This window comes from Podarcis liolepis (genome assembly GCF_965112155.1).
Source record: "Podarcis liolepis genome assembly, chromosome: 17".
Lineage (NCBI taxonomy): Eukaryota > Metazoa > Chordata > Lepidosauria > Squamata > Lacertidae > Podarcis > Podarcis liolepis.
The window spans coordinates 36375548-36389402 of record NC_139571.1 but is presented as its reverse complement, the minus strand read 5'-3'; the positions used below and the strand labels follow the sequence as shown (position 1 = coordinate 36389402).

At 40.3% G+C, this 13855-nt stretch overlaps 1 long non-coding RNA gene across 1 annotated transcript; it reads right to left on the bottom strand.

Annotated features, from left to right (window-relative positions):
- Positions 1–5538: 5538 nt before the first annotated feature.
- LOC310696499 lies at positions 5539–9008 on the bottom strand. Its single transcript, XR_014520575.1, has 3 exons — positions 8868–9008; positions 6304–8823; positions 5539–6132 (listed from the first exon to the last, which is right to left on the bottom strand). It is a non-coding gene; the product is annotated as an uncharacterized lncRNA (long non-coding RNA).
- Between the last annotated feature and the right edge of the window lie 4847 nt (positions 9009–13855).

The following is a 13855-nucleotide window of genomic DNA, read 5'->3' as shown; positions in this document are numbered from 1 at the left end:
ATCTTCAACATACACCTTGCTGTTTCTATTTATTTTCACTTCTGTGGAATATTTCCCTGATCATCATGCATGTGCCCTGGATGCTCCTTTAGCTCAAGGGTGGCAAACCAGTTTTGGTTTGGGTGCTGCATTCACCCTCCTCAGCTGAGCTGTACAGATCAGCTTAAAAGGAGCTATTACTGCTCCCTGCTCATCAAATGAATGATCTGATTGCTAGAGGGCAGAACATTTGCTTTCTTATCAGGTCACTGAGCTAGGCCATGAGCATAGGTAAAGGGTAAAGGGACCCCTGACCATTAGGTCCAGTCGTGGCCGACTCTGGGGTTGCGGCGCTCATCTCGCTTTACTGGCTGAGGGAGCCAGCGTACAGCTTCCGGGTCATGTGGCCAGCATGACTAAGCCGCTTCTGGCGAACCAGAGCAGCGCATGGAAATGCCATTTACCTTCCCGCTGGAGCGGTGCCTGTTTTTCTACTTGCACTTTGATGTGCTTTTGAACTGCTAGGTGGGCAGGAGCAGGGACCAAGCAATGGGAGCTCACCCCGTCGCGGGGATTCGAACCACCGACCTTCTGATCGGCAAGTCCTAGGCTCTGGGGTTAACCCACAGCGCCACTCGCATCCCGTGCTGCTTATAGCCGGTGCTAAACATTTTGTGAATCTTTCTACTTTTGTCCATTTACTGTATTTATTTTTCCTGATTTGAACTATAAAATGGTGGTTTTCTTGAGTCAAAAGGAGAGTACCCCTAAACAGATCTTTTTTGAAAAAGCACTGCTTATAGCTACAGTGGTACCTCGGGTTACACTTCAGGTTACATATGCTTCAGGTTACAGACTCCGCTAACCCAGAAATAGTGCTTCAGGTTAAGAACTTTGCTTCAGGATGAGAACAGAAATCGTGCTCCAGCGATGTGGCAGCAGGAGGCCCCATTAGCTAAAGTGGTGCTTCAGGTTAAGAACAGTTTCAGGTTAAGTACGGACCTCCGGAACGAATTAAGTACTTAACCCGAGGTACCACTGTAAAAGGATGCTGCGAAATTCGTGACCACTAACATAGACGGCACCCTTTTATATATATCTATATAAAAGGGTGCCGTCTGTGTTAGTGGTTACTTGTATGCCCTTCTGCGGAACCGAATTGGGCACATTTAACTTTGCGCCGGCCGTCGGTGTGAGAGTAGTTTTCCCCGCTCCCCGGTGGATCTGGACCCTGTTCATTCCCCCAATCCCCGCGAAGCCCGCTTGTTTCTCGACATCGCTGAGGTTATAAAGTAAATGCTGTTATTGTCACTTTGGTTTTGTTTGGTGGTGGCAATATTTGGTAGTGATATGATTTACGTTCTTGCTCCAACTCTTGATAGTGGTGAGGAAAATGTTCAATGTGCGCTTAACCTGAGGTACCACTGTATTACTTATTGAGAACTTAAAAATGGAAAGCATAATGCTGGTGGTCAACAAAAGAGGTTTAAAGACTGTCTCAAGGCAAACCCATCTGCTTATGGTGTGAATGGTGGTGCATGAATGTTCCTGGGTGGGCAGGTAGCAGGGAGTGGTTGAGATGCTGCCCCAATTCCAGTGGTAGTAGGCAGGGGAAGGCACAGCTGGAAGGCAGGGCTGACTACCATCTGGGGCAGAGACCTAAGTGTTTGACCTCTGTTCCTTGTTCAGGTCCTCTCACCTGACTGGATGTCACTGGTAGCATATCTACTAAGCCCTCTGGTCTGGTGGTGCTGTTGCGGAATGCCAGATCAGTCTGTAAAAAAGCAATGTTCACCCACAACTTGATTGTGGATAAGATGATTTGGGTTGCATTACCAATACTTGGGTGAGTGAGCTGGGCGGGCATGTTCTTACCCAGCTGTGCTGCACCAGACTAGACTGGGAGGCTGAGGTAGGGGTGCTGCTATTGCCTATAAGAGCACCATCTCCTTGTCTAGGAAGTCTCTTAATCTTGGGATGGGCTTAGAGGGTCTGCACCTGGTCAGAGAGAATGGGGTTGCTGCTGGTCTACCAACTGTCCTGTTGCCTGGCAGCACCTCTGATCTGGCTGGCTGTGGTGGTCTCTGTGGTATTGTTGGAAGACCCTAAAACGAGAATTATGGGTGACTTAAATATCCATGGGGAGGCTGCTGTCAGGCCAACTTGAGACTTCATTGTCTCTATGACAACTATAGGTCATTCTCAAATGGTCATTGGTCCAGCACCCCAGCATGGCACACCCTTGATGTAATATTTGCTCCAGGTGATATGAGAGAGTGCAATGCATTCCCTTGTTAGGTCACACCAGTATCTGGTCAAGTTTGGTCCAACAGGGACACTCCCCCCCCCCGTAAGGGTGGGGGGCCCGTTTGGGTGGTTCACCATCAGAGACTGATGGAACTTGATGTGTTTTTAAATGCCTTAGGGGACTTGGCAGTGGAGAAAGCTGATGACCCCAGCAAAGCTCTGGTCTCAGTATTGAATGGCAAGGTGAAATGGGAGGCCGACACAATTGTTCCTGAGCATCCTCTCTGGCATTTTAAAGCCAGAGACTTGAGATACAAGTCTTGCTCTGAAGCTCACCAACTGGTAAGAACACATAATCTTTCCTGGGAATTGTAGTTTTGTTAAAGATCCTGGGGGGGACGACTACAGTTTCCAGCATTATTTTTCATGTGTGTGCATTTGACATATGGTGTATACAGAGTCCTCTCCAGTGAGGAACCCCCAAAACAGTCTCCAGCAGACATGGTTCTCCTCTGACTGTAGTTAGTTGCAAATGAAGATGCAGAATAGATTCAACGAGCCAAGGAAAACCCACCTGTAAGTAGTATTTTTGTATATAGTTTTGACCATATATGGGTCCACAGCTTTTAATGTCCTTTCGATGTCAGTCAATCTTGAAAGAAAGCCTTCATATTATTTTTGGTATGTAATGGTGGGTTTGGAAAGCATACTGACCTTGTCTTACCTTATCCATTTAATTTGCAGTTTCTTTCTGTAGCAGAATTTGGATTCTGTACTTGGAAGTTTTTTTTTTTTTTGTTTCTAAGAACATTTCAGCCCCCTTTCCCTGGCTTATCATGTAGTTGCAGTAGATGCATGATAGAATGAGGCCAAAAATTGGGGGGGGGGGGATATAAGCAGTAGAAGCCAGAATCAGGATAAACGTTTCTTTCCTGACGTTGAAAACAGACTAGTTATTTTCTGAAATTAGATTAAGTCTGTTAGTTCTCGAATGTAGATGCTTTCTGTATACCTGTACTGTTTTTCTCTCCCTGCTGTAATGCTAGGGATTATGAATACAATAGAAGGCACCACTTTCTCTGAATGCTTAGCCTCTACGTGTTAACCAAACATGTGCATAGTAGTGTATGCAAGTCGGCTCAGATCATGTGGTCTGTCATGACTGTACAATAATAATAATAATTTATTATTTATACCCCACCCATCTGGCTGAGTCTCCCCAGCCACTCTGGGCAGCTCCCAATCAAATGTTAAAAACAATACAGCATTAGATATTAAAAACTTCCCTAAACAGGGCTGCCTTCAGATGTCTTTTAAAGATAGGATAACTGCTTATTTCCTTCACATCTGAAGGGAGGGTGTTCCACAGGGTGGGCACCACTACCGAGAAGGCCCTCTGTCTGGTTCCCTGTAACCTCACTTCTCACAATTAGGGAACCACCAGAAGGCCCTTGGCGCTGGATCTCAGTGTCCGGGCTAAACGATGGGGGTGGAGAAATGTTGCGCACACATTCAAAGCATGGAGGTGGGCCAATTTCCCCCCTTACATCACTGGGTCAAGCTGTGATGTGTCAGTCTGTGGGTGGGTGCGCTTTTTATATCAGCCCAGATTCTGGTCTGCCCATCTCTTCTGTTACATGGTCAACAATATTGTTTGGTAAAGTTCGAGCTGGACTGCAGTTGGGAGACTGTGTGTTTGAAAGTATCCCACATATAATTTCTATGCAGCTTATATTAGGCAGGAGAACAAACAGAATTTCCTTTAGGTTTTAGGTAAGATGGCAGGAGGGTGTATGAATTTCAAGTGATGGAGGAGCAGACTAAGTGCCAAATGTTTCCATGGCTTTCTGCCATTCTTCTCAGCAACCTCCTCCTGGCTGGTCCTTGTTTCCCAGCCAGGCTTCAAAACTGGAAATGAAGCTCAGCTATGAGAAAAATGGTCTGGGGGAAGGGGAGTTGAGGAGAAATAAGGACAGATCTATGTAATAATAGGTGAATGCAATTTCTGCCTACTTCTCCCAGGAGCTGCTGTGACATTAATATGAGAAGGAACCACTAACTTTCCCAACCAATATGAATCTTTTTCCATATCCAACCAGTGTAACTTGGGATCACCCCACATGAAAGCCGCTCTCATGCTGCAGTAGTAATGTCTGAATTAGGCCTGTTACCCCTCCTTCCATAGGAGCTGGAGCATTTGACATCACAACTCGAAGGCTACAGATGAGCTACGGGTTAACTCAAACCTATGAACGTTGCATGAAGCCCTTCATTAATACTAGAAGATCAGCCTTGGAGATTTTTTTGCTCATCAACAATTAACAATTGTTAACAACAATTTGGTATGACAAACAATTAACAATTATGAGTCTATAACCCCTTAGGGTCAGTTACTTCCATCTTCTGCTGCAGTTCAGCATTGTTGACTTACATGACATTTACCAGTATGGTTTTGCACCGTGAATAGCAGGTTCTAATGTGACTGTACAGTGGTACCTTGGTTTACAACCATAATCCGTTCCGGAGGTCCATTTGTAAACCAAAACAGGTTGTAACCCAAGGAGTGCTTTCGCTAATGGGGCCTCCGAAAAAGATTGGGTTGTACTCCCCCAAAATTGGGGTGTAATCCCAAAAAAAGGTTGCAAACCGGGACACGCACTTCTGGATTTGACGTGTTTGTAATCCAAAACGTATGCAAACCAAGGTACCACTGTACTTACGATTTCCTGAGAGCCAGTGTGGTGTAGTGGTTAAAAGCGGTAGACTCGTAATCTGGGGAACCGGGTTCGCGTCTCCGCTCCTCCACATGCAGCTGCTGGGTGACCTTGAGCCAGTCACACTTCTCTGAAGTCTCTCAGCCCCACTCACCTCACAGAGTGTTTGTTGTGGGGGAGGAAGGGAAAGGAGAATGTTAGCCGCTTTGAGACTCCTTAGGGTAGTGATAAAGCAGGATATCAAATCCAAACTCTTCTTCTTCTTCTTCTTTTTCCTATTCAGTTAAAGATCACTACTTTAGTTTAGAAGACCAACTGCACTTTTATCTTCATAAGCCACTAAGCTTCTGAGGAGTGGTGCTTCCCGTTTACTGGGGTATTATCGCTAAAATAAAACATTCTGGCAGCTCTTTGGAATAATCAAATGGATACAAAGAAGCAGGCTTTTAGGCTGTGAGATCCTCTCTTCTCATAGTTAAAATACACGTTTGTGCAAGTGTTTGAGCTAAATATATAGCAACATCAGGGATAAGTATACTTCTACAAATTTCAGTGAAGCTGATATATTCAATATTAGCTTAAAAACAGAATAAATGTGTAAGACTACACAAGTAAGCAATTTATTGTAAGACAGAACAAACAGTGGCAAACAACATGTAAATTCAGTTGATAATGGGGCAAATAGACTTGTCAAACTGACAAATATATATATATATATGAATATTCCTCCAAAAAGCAGCTCAGTATTTTTTAAAAATTATTCTAGCAAAAAATTTAGGAAATCCGGTATGACAAAGATGTTTGCAAGGAAGAGCAGTGGCAATGGAGGCATGAAACACTTTGGGGTTTTTTTTGGTTTTTTAAGTGATGAGTTTTCTTCCTTTGGGTACCTATCCAGACACCTCATCAGGAGACGTGTATAACTGGGCATCATTTTTCATAGAGTAAGGAATGTGGGTTTTTTTACATACGATGCAGAATGTGGTGCTTTATTTCTGGACGGTACCAGTTGAAGACAACAGGTGGGGAGAAATGTATCTTTGAATGCTCCCCTGTATGAGTAAATAAAAAATATGAATTTTTTTACAAAGGCAACTTCCTACATGTAGCATACAGCATGCCTTTCTCCTTGGCAAGACAAGTTACCAGGGAGTTGTTTTTTTTACACGAGGTAGCATTAAAAAAAAAGCAACTTACCGTATTTTTCGCTCTATAACACGCACCCGACCATAACACGCCCGTAGTTTTTAGAGGAGGAAAATCCATAGGCATGCCACCCGTAGGCATTCCCTCCATAACACGCACAGACATTTCCCCTTACTTTTTAGGAGGAAAAAAGTGTGTGTTATGGTGCAAAAAATACGGTACCTTTTACCTCCTGTCTGAAATGGTACAGTGCAGAATTTAGTCTACATTACGGATGGCATATACTACTGTACTTTTAGAGGCGTTTTAAGTATTTCTGAAGTTAACTTGATGCCATTATATTTGCACCAGGGTTTGGCCATTACCTCCTCTCTTCCCCCCTCACACAATCTAGGGATATTACTTCTCTGCCACTTTGCTGAATCCACATTCACAATGCTTTGTGCTGCCTACCCCACCCCCCTTAATGACACTTGGAAACAGTTGTACAATAGTATGTCCAATTGATGGTCATTTAAACTTGGAGTCCGGAGTGGGTTAAAATTGGAATTTTATTCCAGAGCTGTGAGAGTTGTTTGGTTTTTATCGTGTTGCAATCTCCCTTATAGTATTTGAGATTTGAGTATTTGAGCAATTCTATTCATTTTATTTAAAAAGTAGTAAGTACACTGCTGGCAGACAAGGAATATTCCCATCTCTTCAAAGTGTAGGTGAACTGTAAAAGAACAGAACTACAGTATTTTGATTTGCCAGGATTCTATAAATTGTAGAGCCTATATAACGATCACCAACAGGCCAATTCATGTCATCAAGCAATTCCCATTCTTGTGTGAAATAAGATCATGTGGGAAACAGAATTATGCTCCCCCCTTCATAGATGTTTGAACACCACTACAGGTATGTGCAGCTTTTCACATAAATGGATACAGAGCAGCATTAAAGCACGTCGTTTGATGTGAAAATTAAGCTTTGCTCCATTTTGCCTTCATTAGACCTCTAGAGACATGATTTTATTATTCATTAAACTCTCAACCTCTGAAAACTTTGGTTTGATTCACTTTTATCATCATTCCACTTCTACTTGCAGGCACATTTTAAGATGTACACTTCATATGTACATCTAAAAATGTTACATGTGATTGCAGCAAATAAACATGTAATACAGGTACACTAGCCATGATTGGGTTCAGCTTCCCTTCCATTTATTCAGTCATATTTGACTATAATGTATGAAACAGTTTTATGGTTCATAATAAGCAGGGTGATCTAACCCAAAGGTTAGTGTTCTAGAATATATATGATCCGGCCTCAGTGTAAGTGTTTTTTAAGAAGAAACTGTCTTACTCTTCTGGAATGATTGTGTGAATAAGAACATCTCATGTGACTTCCCCTGCCCACCCCCCTGAAAATACATAAGCAGGCTGAATATTCACCGGATTCAAACAGAGATGCTGGGATAAGCAGTCAACATGAAAAGGCTATTGCCTGGGTCAAATACAAATCCATTTATAGGAGAAATGGGAGAGCTGCTTTTTGAAGAATCGTCTGAAAACCCAATAAAAAGTACACACATATAAAACACCGGATTGTCAATGGTACTGTGAAACAATTCAAGTTTAAATCATGGTTGTTTTTTACTTTTACGAACGGATGAGACACTTTTCAACTTCAAGCTTTTTTTTTCTCCTCAGCATGTCAGCAGTTAGCATCCACAAAAGCACCATTAGATATGGAAGAGTTAGCACCACATAGTTTCAGGACCTAACTGCCCACATGCATTGCTGACAAACTTGGAACATGGAAATCTGTGTGGTACTTAGTACAGTCTTATTATAAACAATACAAGGCAATTTATGATTATTCATACAGTACAATACAGTCACTGATCAATGAACCTTTGAGTACAGTACATGACAAGTCACATCTGAACACCCCGTTAATACTAGAGTATGCTGAAGATTTTAGAAGCAAATCTTGAGTGTAACACAGGGAGTTTGCTGATAGGCTTACTTAGTCTGAATTTCAGGGTCGGGTATTTACATGGCCTCAAAAACCAAACTAATGAAGCATTGTACGGGTAGCTGGAATCGGTGGCAAATGATTCAACTTTTTAAAAAATTCAAAGTGAGATAAACTATTAAGTAGTTTAAACTTAGAGCTCTAGGTACTCATTTTTAATCTAAGCTTCATCTTGTGTTTACCTTTAACAGTCCGATGTGAAGAAATGCTGTAGAATAATTAGAGAATAGCCTGGAAGCAGTAATCAGTCTATGAATAAACTTACAGTAGACCACGGGATAGTTTAAGATTTGGGTGCTACCAAGCTTTTAGCCCTGTGCTCTGACAGAGCTAAAAACTGCTAACAGGGTGGAAATCTTTAGAATACTCCCTTTTTACAAATCTTCTCCCTGCACATAGCAGTGGCCTTGGAATGTAACAAGCCACAATGATTCTACCTCATTGACTATCATCACTAAGCCTCCTAGTTCCATTTCCTCCATACAAAGTTTTGACTCCATTTATCTCCCCCTTTGCTCCCAGGAACAACACCTGTCTTCTGATTGTGGACATTTTTTTTAACTCTGCGCCTGCCATTGGTTTTGTACATATCTCTGCCATCCATTATGGCCACTTATATCTCATTTGATATGTCTATTTTTCACTACTAAAACCCTGCCACCACCTAAACACCCTTATCTCCTGTCTTCCCTTTAACATGGATTTTGAAGCCTATCTCCTCTGTAAGCTTTAAAGCAACTTGATTACTATTTCACTCATCACCTCTGTAAGATTTAAAGCAACTTGATTACTATTTCAATCTTACCTTGCCTTTTTGAATCCCTCTTCCTCTGAATAGAGCCCCATAGTATCCATGTACATTTGGTTGTGATCTTTGTTTTCTGACTCCTGGCTGCTTAGTTTTGAGCTTGATGCTTTACAGCACATACTGATCTACAGATAAGCCTTACTTCCCCGCTTCCCATCTGATCCTGGTTTACTGACATCTCTCAGCAAAAATTCAGTGCCTTCTCAATCCCAGCCTAGTTAAAAAGCAGAGCTTTTTAATTACTTGAAGAAGTTCATGCATTGATGTTTATCACACTGATTAAAATGATGACATATATATATATATATATATATATATATATATATATATGTGTTTGAATAGGTAATCGGAGCTCTCTCATCCTACATAATCCTTCAATGGAAGTGGATCACACATTCAAGCTGTGTGTCGTCATGTGCTGACTAGCTGAGAGTTCACCCACATGTTCAGAAAATGCATGCAGTATAGTCCTGCCAGGACTGTGCTACTTCAGAAGACAAGGGACCACAAGACTTAAAGCTTTTCCATATTACAAACTCCTGTACAGAAAAATCAGCATATCAGAAAAAGGCTGTCTTAGAACCATTTTTCTCTGTCATGCTAGCGTTCTAGAGCCACACAGATTTTCTTTAAATGTGAGAGAATATTCAACCTTGCTCTGAAATGTGTCATTCAGAGTGTGTGTGTGTGTGTGTGTGTGTGTTTATCTATCCTAAGGCTTGTTTTGATTGCAGCACAACCAAAATAATTTGTATTCCTTCCTTTTCAAGCATCCTTTCTCTCACTAAGACCCTTTACCTGTCCGTACTCAACACATTGCTCTGGAAAAAATATACCCTCCTTCAATAAACAATGGCTCGTATTCATGTACTTGAATGCCTCCCTTTTCATTTTTGTAAGTACCTCAAGTGAACAGGACCCCGAGTCTTAATTCTTTCACCCAAACAAGAAGCGATAGCAAAATACGGAATTTAATTGTTAGCCTGTTACTGTATCCTGCTTGAGGTCTCTTCACAAGGGTACAGTCTTCCTCATTTTCTGATGTTCTGCAATGCTTGTAATGAAATTAAGCAAATTTATTGTGACAACTAAATGTGGTGCTGTCTCAGGATAGATTTGCATATGCCCTTAATACTCAATTCCACTTTTCTTTTCTTTTTTGCTCCCCACTCCATGCATATAGACATACAAGCAAAGTGGTCATTTCTGGCCATTTCTTGCTGGCATGATCTCTCTCTGGGTTTTGCAGTATACAGTACATCCCTTTCAAATCTGTACTTGCTTGATGGCAAGTGTGGGGATGCCACATTCAAAAACTTTAAATGTCATCCTGTTAAAGGCATATGTGATTACATCCTCAGCTAGGTGTTTAGGAGCTCAAACGAATTATCCCCAAGGTCTACTCTTTAATGGCCAACGCTTGTCTTTCAGAAAAGAGATCATGTAAAGAGACCCTGAACTTAAGTTGCTTTAAAAACATTTCTGGAACTGTTAACAGTATAAGTCAATAGATAGAGAGGGTTTTGCACTTAAGATGATGTCTGCAGAGACCAGTCTTGTACATCAAGAAAAGCAAAAACCCTGAAATATACATGCAGGCATGATTACATGTTCCACACCTATGCCATTTTATACCTCTAGTATAGTGAGAACAGGGCACATAGGAAAAAAAGTGCTAAGTTACAGTACATTTGCTTTTTAAATATATGTTAACAATAGAACAGCAAAACAGATTGTTTGAAAACAGAGTCGGTATCGTACAGTAAGTTCACATTTAATTCTTTACCATGTCTACAATTGTAACACATGCATTTTATTTCCATTATTTCTATTCCATTAGGACCAACATCCTTCAGAACAGTGATCTACCTTTAAAACAAATTTTCTAAGGAAATATTAAGCATCACATAAATTTAAGAAAATTCTTTTAAATTAGCATTACATGTACTCGTTTACATTTACAATTTTTCATGCCATGACTTTAACACACCTTTTGGTTAAGAATATCCTACTGAAGAATAGTACCATTGGGGAAGAATACACACACAGAGTAAACCGCTACCTGCTATGCACATGATTTTGAGTAACTTGACTGTTGTAATGCCATATTCTGATTATAGGTGCAGCTGCAAAATTACCGTTACACTTATGGAGGAATACTAAAATGATAATTAAAATGACTACACATGCTGTTGAAAAGAAAAACAAACCCACCACCGACTAAGGTTAAACACTGCCTGTGTGCCATTACAATGTTTTTATCTTTTTTAAAAAAGCAGCTCATTATTCCTTAGAAATATTTTTACATGAACATTTTATCTTCAGGCTAAGAAAAGAACATTGGGAAAATAGAGGTCTAGTTGAAGGGGACCACCAATTTTATAGTTTCTCTTCCCCTAAATCTGTATAAGTGTATATATATATATATATATATATATATATATATATATATATATACACACACCTTGCAAACCGTTTAGCCTACTGTAGACACGATCCACAAAACTAGCCTGGCAAATTTGTCTGGATTAAAACTACAATGGATGGGATCCAAAGAGGTCCATACATGCACCTTTCCAGATGCAACCCCAGGCACAATATTGAGTGCAGCTCTGCATAGGCTCCCCAACTCTGGGAATAGCTTTGTAAGGGAGCTGTAGCAGGCTGGCAGGACCGGGGGGTAGGGGAGCAATACCATGCATGGTTCTTTGAATCCTACCCTTTATATCTAATGCTTCAGCTATCTGTGGATCATATTGTAATATTTTATTGTATATTAGCTTAGAAAAGGGGACATTGCTAGATTTTTAGTACATTTTACACAATTTTCCATTTGACTATAGAAGCTCTTTCACGTAATTTTAATCACAACTAGCAAAGGGACTAAATATACTGACTATTCTAGTTAAATATATTTAGGTTAGGTCAGTGTAAAGAGTGACATTCTTATAATATAATGCTCTGAATTTGGAATGAATCATTACGTTTTAAGAGTTGATTAGACAGATATCACTGATGTGGCAGAATCAACATGACTGATAATAGTCACTATATCGTAATAAAATCACGCGGGTTCCTAAAACTCAGTCAGGATTATTACTGATATGAAAGTGGACTGTGCAATATTCAATTAATTAGTCGAGACTGGTAACACATCGCAGGGCACTTTAAGACTAAGGTCCCAATCAAGCTGTGTCTGTTCCTAATCAAATAGGCCTTGTGTCTGGACCTTCCTCATCCTTGAACAAACAATGGGTTCTGCTGACACTAATCATTTTATTAGGGCTGCATTTCTGGTTCTTCATGAGGAGAGAGTAACGGGAACTGTATATGCAGTCTCAACATCTGGACGCCACCATAAATAGTGCACTTAACAACTGTTTGTGTATAGTTTCTAATCCTCAGAGGCTAGCTTCAGTAATTGCATTGTGCCAGCTGCATGAGAGCACATGAGAACATTAAAGAGTATGAATACTTTGGGCTCTTTAGAAAGAATCTCCCTAGCATTTATTGAGTGATATCTAGAAAATAGTTGTATTCAGAAGAAAAAAAAATATTTGCACAAAATGGTTCAATTTTTTGTAAGCTGCCCAGGCCTTCAAAGTTAATTTATTTCCAAGTTCTTAAGGTATTTAGCAACATGAAGTAAACCTGGAACAGCAAATTTAAGGGTTTCATATAATGTAGAGCTAGCACGTTTGTTGATGGTAAGGATATAAATTAGACAATGCATTTTTTTTAAGGTCAGTTTCTTCTATAAGTAGAAGAAAGATCCTGATGTTTTTATTTGTAACCAACAGAAATTTAATGATTGTGTAGAAACTTCCACCCAACCTTAGTAAACTTTCTGTAAGCTAAGAGCATTCCACAAATGCAACAGCATAACTAGTGACAGTTTCTTCTAATGCACTGTAGTTCTACCTTGCTGGGGGGGGAAATTGTTTTACGGTCGAAAATACAATACAGTATAAGTCAAACTAATTTACAGAAACAGTACATATTTTTTTCCTAACTGCTTAAGCAATGCTTATGCACACAGTGAACTATAGCTGTGAGTGACTCTTGCCTATCCAAGGTAATTCCCCATGCTAAAAACTTCCATTACCAAGCGCTATGTCTACAGAACTCTACATTTAAAACCAAATTAATTACTTCATACTCTGTCAATATAATGCAAAGTTTAGAACACAAGCTCTTGTGCTGTTCTTACGGTATTTAAAAAGTTTTGATGTTTTTGAAAGCCTGTGCTCCTGCGGGTGTACATATGCACATTTTTTGGGTTGGCTTTTTAAATCAGATTTGTCTAGATGTCAGCAATTTGGGATGGTTCCATTTACAGTTACAACACATAGTCTGGATCTCATCCCCCTTTTCAGCAGTTTATAATATTTTAAAACATAAAATAAAAGTTAGGCACCAGGCAGTGGCCACATTCATGAAAATCTATTTTCATACAGCCATTACCCTTTGTTAAACATACACCCTGTAAAGACTACACAAATATGGGGGCAAAAAAAGTTTGAAACTCAGTGCTACTAGTATTTATAAAAGTGCGGTGCTCCATATAGTAAGAAGAAAAGTGACTACAAGTACTTAAAGTGCTAGCTTTGATCATGGTTTAGGTTAGTATCCCAAACCTAATTATACTGTCACATTACTTAAGAGAGTAAAGTAAGAGCGGAGAGCACAGGTGCTGCACATGCCATGGCAAATGTGCTCCACATTACAATTTGCTATGTTTAAAGAAATATGCAGTGCTATTGTCCAGATTGCAACTATGTACAAACAACTTACATTGTATAATAGCTTTACATTATAATACAAGTCCATAGACTTAATCGGCAGAAGACAATTTGAAAAGCAAAAGTACCAATACTTCTTACGCGTCTTCCAGAACAAGTATTTCTGAAGTGTCTGCTACCTGAAACCAGAAGTCTATCTG